Source organism: Delphinus delphis, chromosome 17 (genome assembly GCF_949987515.2).
Source record: "Delphinus delphis chromosome 17, mDelDel1.2, whole genome shotgun sequence".
Lineage (NCBI taxonomy): Eukaryota > Metazoa > Chordata > Mammalia > Artiodactyla > Delphinidae > Delphinus > Delphinus delphis.
The window spans coordinates 46,869,032-46,875,556 of NC_082699.1; positions in this window are offsets into that span (position 1 = coordinate 46,869,032).

Here is a 6,525-nt window from a genome sequence, read left to right on the forward strand (position 1 = left end):
TCAGTGTGTGTAGTCAATTGAGGGTGGGTCCTGGAGCTTACCAGCCATGGTGTAAGTCCAGGAGGAACGGCCAAGCTGTGCCTCTGGCAGGGTGAAGGAGCAGAGAAAGGAAGGCAAAATGGAGGAAAGGCGGAAGCTGGCACAGAAGCAGAGACAGAGAGACACAGGGAAGAGTCACCCTGCTCCTGAGGGCTCCCCAGTTCTCTGGCCAATTTGAATGGAGCCCAGCAACACTTCGTTTTCTGTCCTTGGATCCTGTGAGATCTCTGTGTACTCTCAGTAAGTACCCCGTTTTACCTCAGTTGGACTGATGTTTCTTACAGTCACGCACATCCTGGCTACAAAAAGGAAACTGTTTTTGTTTGTTTGTTTTTTGCGGTACGCGGGCCCCCCACCGCTGCGGCCTCTCCTGCCGCGGGGCACAGGCTCCGGACGCACAGGCCCAGCGGCTACGGCCCACGGGCCCAGCCGCTCCGCGGCACGCGGGACCCTCCCGGACCGGGGCACGAACCCGCGCGCCCCGCATCGGCAGGCAGACTCTCAACCACTGCGCCACCAGGGAAGCCCGGAAACTGTTTTGCTGAATCAACTCCAGCATGTAATGTGTCCAGTCACCTGAATTTATACCTCATCTTTGTCCCTCCTTTACTAGCTAATGATGACTTTCAGCAAAATTTTTGCTCACTCCATGTCTCGTTTCTTTAATAGGTAAAACACAATAATTTCATATCATGTTTTACCACTTACCAATTACTTTCCATACATTATCTCACATGAATTTTTTTTAAAGTTCTTAGACTATGGCAAAGAAATTTTATTCATATTTTACAGACTTCCCAAGATCTCTGTATACTCAGGTCACCATCAGCCTACCTCAGAGAATGTAAATATTTTTTTAAAAGGATAATAAACTGTAGCTTGAATGAATGAATGAATGCACTCTAAATGAATGAATACACTCTAAGATCTCTTCCATGAGAATTTTTGTTGAAAAACTTTCAAGTCGTTAGAGGTAACAGTGACTTCATATTCTATTTATATAAGTCCTGTTTCAAAATATATTGATACTGAGTTCAATAGTAGGACCACTAGATTGAAGACCTCCAGTTATGATAAAATGCTATATTTCTAAAAATATGCATAATATTCCTGCCTGAAGTTTAATTTCAAGGCTACAGGCTCAAGACCTTACCTAGACCTGTGAGCAATACCTGGTACTTTCCCACTTTAAAAATATGCTATCTTGGGTCACAAAGAACTTTCAGTACTAGCATGATGCCACACAGTCCTGTGTCCCAGAACTTGCTCATGGTGTCCCCAAGGCCACTGACACAACCTGACCAGGTCCCACCACAGGCAACTTTCTTCCTCTCCTTCCTACCTGCCAGGGCTGCCTGACAGGCTGATTCTGCTCAGAGCTCGCAGCCCACACATGGCTTAGGGGGAGGCCGATCGTGCTGCTCCCCAGAGCTGCCCTGCACTGTTCCACGCAGAGTCCTGCTGAGTCACCACCTTCTCCTCCCAGCTGCCACCATCAGACCACATGGCTTCTTTCTCATTTCAGCCCGAAAGAGAAGAGTACCTTATGCAAACTAGGCGCGAGCACAAAAACGCAACCCCCTTCCTCCCTCACACCAAAAAGCACGTCCTTATATGATGTAGGGATTAACCAACACAGCGTGTTATAATTGCACCCACCTGAAAAAGAGACGGAAGGAGAAACCAGGTTTGGGGCTGGTTCACTGCTGAAAGAGCTGACCCTCAGTTGGACCTGTTCAATACCGCTCCAAGAGAAGCACCAAGTGTGTGTGTTGGAAGAGATCATAACTTTCATCTCTTTTGCTATAATGCTGATAGCTCCCATTATAGTCATATGTAATAATGTTAGTAACATTGACATCATATGCTATGTTAATTCCTGTATATACATTCTGTACATAATAGAATGCATGTAAAGCCTTTAACATAGTGCCTGTCACAAATAAGTGTTCAATGAATGACAGATACAGAAGTAGTGGTAGTATATTATGTTATTATATTGCATAATATATTATTATTGCAGTACTAGTAGTAGTATCTTACTTATCCCACCCCCAAATCTTTGCTGAGCTTTTGCTTATCCATCAGTCATCCCTTCAGGAAACATCTACTGAGCATGTTCTACATACGGAGCACTGTATTAGGCCCTGGGGGCACAGAAGGATAGGCCCATGCTCTTTCAGGCATGGGTTCCAATCTAGCTTCACCACTATCTTTCTGGGTGGTGTTGGGCATGCTCCTTAAGCTTTCTGAGATTAAATTTATTCAACTGTTAAATGAGTGCAATAATTTCTATGTCATAGGATTCTTGATGGGATTAGAAGCACATGCAAAGGGCTTAGCCCAGCACATTACTCATACAAGGAGAAGCACTTAATATAATCTTAGCATCATTTAATATGGAATTTTTATATGTCACTCTTAAAAAAGAATCCTGGGATTTCCCTGGTGGTCCAGTGGTTAAGACTCTGTGCTCCCAAGGCAAGGGGCCTGGGTTCAATCCCTGGTCAGGGAACTAGATCCCGCATGCCACAACTAAAAAGATCCTGCATACCACAACTAAGACCCGGCGCAGCCAAATAAATAAATAAATATATATATATAAATTTTAAAAAAAGAACCCTAGGAGAGAATTCCTTTTCAAGGTCACGCAGGGATCACTAGTAGAACCTGGGACTCAAACCCTAGTCTACCTGCAGGCCACATAATGAGCCAATGCGATTCTGATTTTGAAATCAGGATTTTCTCTTAGACACCCTGGTATATCTAGATTCCACATGTCTCCTGGACACATGAAGCATCGATATACATGGAAAGGAGATTTTTAAAAATAGAGGAATCTAACTCAAGCATAAATTCAAATTTTTTAGAAATCTTCAGACACCTGATATGACATGAAGTTAAATACAACGGCATCCCTGTTCTGTGATTTTTCTGATGAAAAAGGAAGAAATGTGAAGCTGTACAGCCAAACAAACCTCAAAAACCCTCCGGAAAAGAAATTTTTCTCTTTGTTGATTACCATACGGACCTAACAGTTTTGGAAACTTTGAACAGAATCGGTTTGCAAGGAGGCAGCCCTTGCTCCTACCCCTTCCTCCCTACACACTAACTGTAGCTTATATTCTGAGAACTTTAAAGTCTTCAAATCTGAATGATTTGCAGGCCCAGTGAAAACTAAAATCAAAACTGATTTGGGGAAAAACAGTAATTTTCTGACCTCTTTGTACTCACTCTTCAGAGCATTTTTTATGCTTGTTTATTTTGGTAATGTCCCTTGGTTATGTGTTTTTCTTGCTTCGGTTTCATATAAGAAATGTTCCATCTGTGTATTCATTTTCTGGATTTATTCCCCAGAATTTTAAGTAAAAGATAGCTTAGAGCAGTGTTTCTCAAACACTTTTTCTCTTCAATCCATAGTAAGAAATATATTTTACATTTTAACCCAAATACACATGTATTTACAAATATCTAAAAGTTTCATGAACTAATATCCATACCATGAGGTATGCACTATGATTTTTTTATTCTATTCTATCTTGTGTATAAAAAATTGAATTACAGGTCCAGGAGGAGTGGGGGAGAGATGAATAGGCGGAGCACAGGACATTTCTAGGGCAGCAAGGATATTCTGTATGATATGGTAATGATGGACACATGACAGTATGCATCTGTCAAAACCCATAGAGTATCACGAACAGCGAACCCTGACAGAAACAATGGACTTTAGTTAATAATCGTGTATCAATATCAGCTCATCAATTAAAAATGTCCCTTCTGTGCAATTTTTGTGTTAACCTAAAACTGCTCTAAAAAATGAAATCTGTTAAAAAATATCTTAAAAATAAAGATAAAAGTTGGTTGCAATTTATAAAATTAATTTTACTACCTGCTGGTGGCTTCTTCTCCACAATTTAAAAACTTGTGACCTGTAGGAAGTGCCCTGGCCTTTTAACCAGCTCTGTTGCTCCATGGAGGCTGGCCTTAGACAAGCCGCATGATATTGTGTCAACTTTCCCATCTGAGAAATGGGGTTTTTTGATCAGAAAAATGCCAAGATCCTTTCCAGCCCCCAAATGTAAGTATTAATTCTAAGAATCTTAGAAAGAGAAATCATTGTAAATTACATATACATTATTTAGGTCAACGCCGTTTTTATAGGCATCTCATGGGCACTGTTATTTTGTCTATTTTAAATAAATAAATAAATAAAAAGTAATGGTTCCCAAACAAACTATATAATTGCATTTTTCTCTGGGTTCCTGATTCAAGATCCTTGTGGGAGAAGCAAATAAAGAGCATTTAGAAAAGATGCAAATGGCACTTCTAGTGTGGGTATTTGTCTGCCCTTCTTCCATGGCCTGGCTAGAGTTCACCTGAACTCGGTTCTCATTGTTTGCCCCACTCAGTGTTTGCTGGGAGCCTACCATAGCCAGGCCCTGTGCTGGGGGTGAGTGCAGTGCTGTCCCACCTCTTGTAGCTTGGGTCAGGAAATGGAAATCAGGCTACTTCACTCCAGATCTTTCTTGCTTTCCCTACCCCAGGACCACTATGGAGAAGACAGCAATCTGGGAAGGATGCACGTAAGCTCTGGCTCAGGCTGACCTGGGGTGAATCTCAGTGCTCAATGCTGCTTCTCAACAGCTGTTGAACCTCAGGTAAGTTATCTGACCACTCCCCTCAGTGTTCTCAAGTGAAATTGGGGTAATAATATCCCACCTCATAGGACTTTCCGAGGATGAAAGAGGGAATGGAGCTGTCATCTTGGTTCTACACAGTACTGCAAAGCAGATGAAGGTGCCCTTGGAACACCCTTCCCATTTTTCATATTTGCTCTGCCCCCTCTCTACCTCACCCCTACTTTCTGCAACCAACAATGTTATAGATGCTTCCCAAACACGTAGTGCTTCCTCTCACCCATTCAATTTTTTTGCCTTATTTTCTAAGAAAGGATGACCCTAAGCAAGTTGTGGAACAAATCACCTGTGTGTTTCCCCTCCCATGACAAGAAGTTCCTGTAGGGGAACCCAACTGGCATTGAACTTCAGAGGCAGCCTAGAGAAGGAAAAGTCCATCGCAGTAAGAGGGCAACACTCTGGGAGGTGCAGTTGCAGTCTTCCCGCTCCGTTTTAGTGGGACTGCTTTTAGGTTGATTGCACAGCAAATAATAACAATAGCATCTAGGTTATTTAATGAAAGTCTATAATTTGCTGGGCATGTGCTAAACAGTTTGCATAAATATCTCCAGGCCTCACAACCACCATGAAAGGCTGGGTTTTCCTTGGTGTCCCTTGAGCCTCTCCATGAATCAGCAACATGAGCTTGAATTCTAGGTCTATTTCCCTGAGATCAGGGAAGCCCAACCTGACAGTGGGGTGTGGGGATGGAGGAGGGGAAGGAGAGATTGCTTTAATAACAATCACAGAAATCCCTCAAGACTAGTTACCAGGGCTTCCCTGGTGGCGCAGTGGTTGAGAGTCCGCCTGACGATGCGGACGGTCCGGGAGGATCCCGCATGCTGTGGAGCGGCTGGGCCCGTGAGCCATGGCCGCTGAGCCTGTGCGTCCGGAGCCTGTGCTCCAAAACGGGAGAGGCCACACAGTGAGAGGCCCGCGTACCGCAAAAAAAAAAAAAAGAATAGTTACCAGGGTGAGGGTACCAGCCAAGGGAACACCCTGGAAAGAGCAGCCCCAGCAGGGAGGGGGCCACCCTTACTGGTGATTGAAGTCCAGCAATCCCACTGATTGGAGGTGGTGAGCCAAGCCCGTGTCGGGCCTCGCTGACGCATGGCTGGGCTGAAGAAAGAACTCATTGAATTGTTCATGGAAAAGAGTGGTGCCTGAGAGGCCAGAGCTGGAGAATGAGGCCGCCTCAAGCACAGGGCTTGGCAGGACACCAGGGTGAAAGGTACAGCGAAGGACTCCCAAAATCAGTTCTTGGAGCAGGGTTTTGCGTCACAAGCTGGCCACTGAGGGGAAAGATGGGCACTCGCAGGTTTTGCCTGTGTGTTGAGGTTCACCGCTGACATCAGATGTGTCTGAGCTGTGGCTCCACCTTCGCGTGAAAGGGGAGACCTGGACCTGCCTGAGCAGGAGGCGCCTGAAGCTAGACAAGTCAGGCTATGCCCTGGGGCTTTGTCAGTGGGCCCTGGCTTCTTGCTTCCTAGAAGCTACCTGCACGGTCAGGAGCGAGAGGCCTTGGCCAGATAACTTGGGTCTAATTCTGGCCTGCCAGCTGAACGAACAAGGCCACGATGATAAAACTTTATTTACTGTGTGCAAACACTGCCCTAAGCACTTTGTGTCTCTTACCTCACTTACTCTTCTTTTTTTTAAAAAATAAAATTTATTTATTTAGTTTTGGCTGCTTTGGTTCTTTGTTGCTGCACGCGGGTTTTCTCTAGTTGCGGGGAGCAGGGGCTACTCTTTGTTGTGGTGCGCAGGCTTCTCATTGTGGTGGCTTCTCTTGTTGCGGAGCACGGGCTCT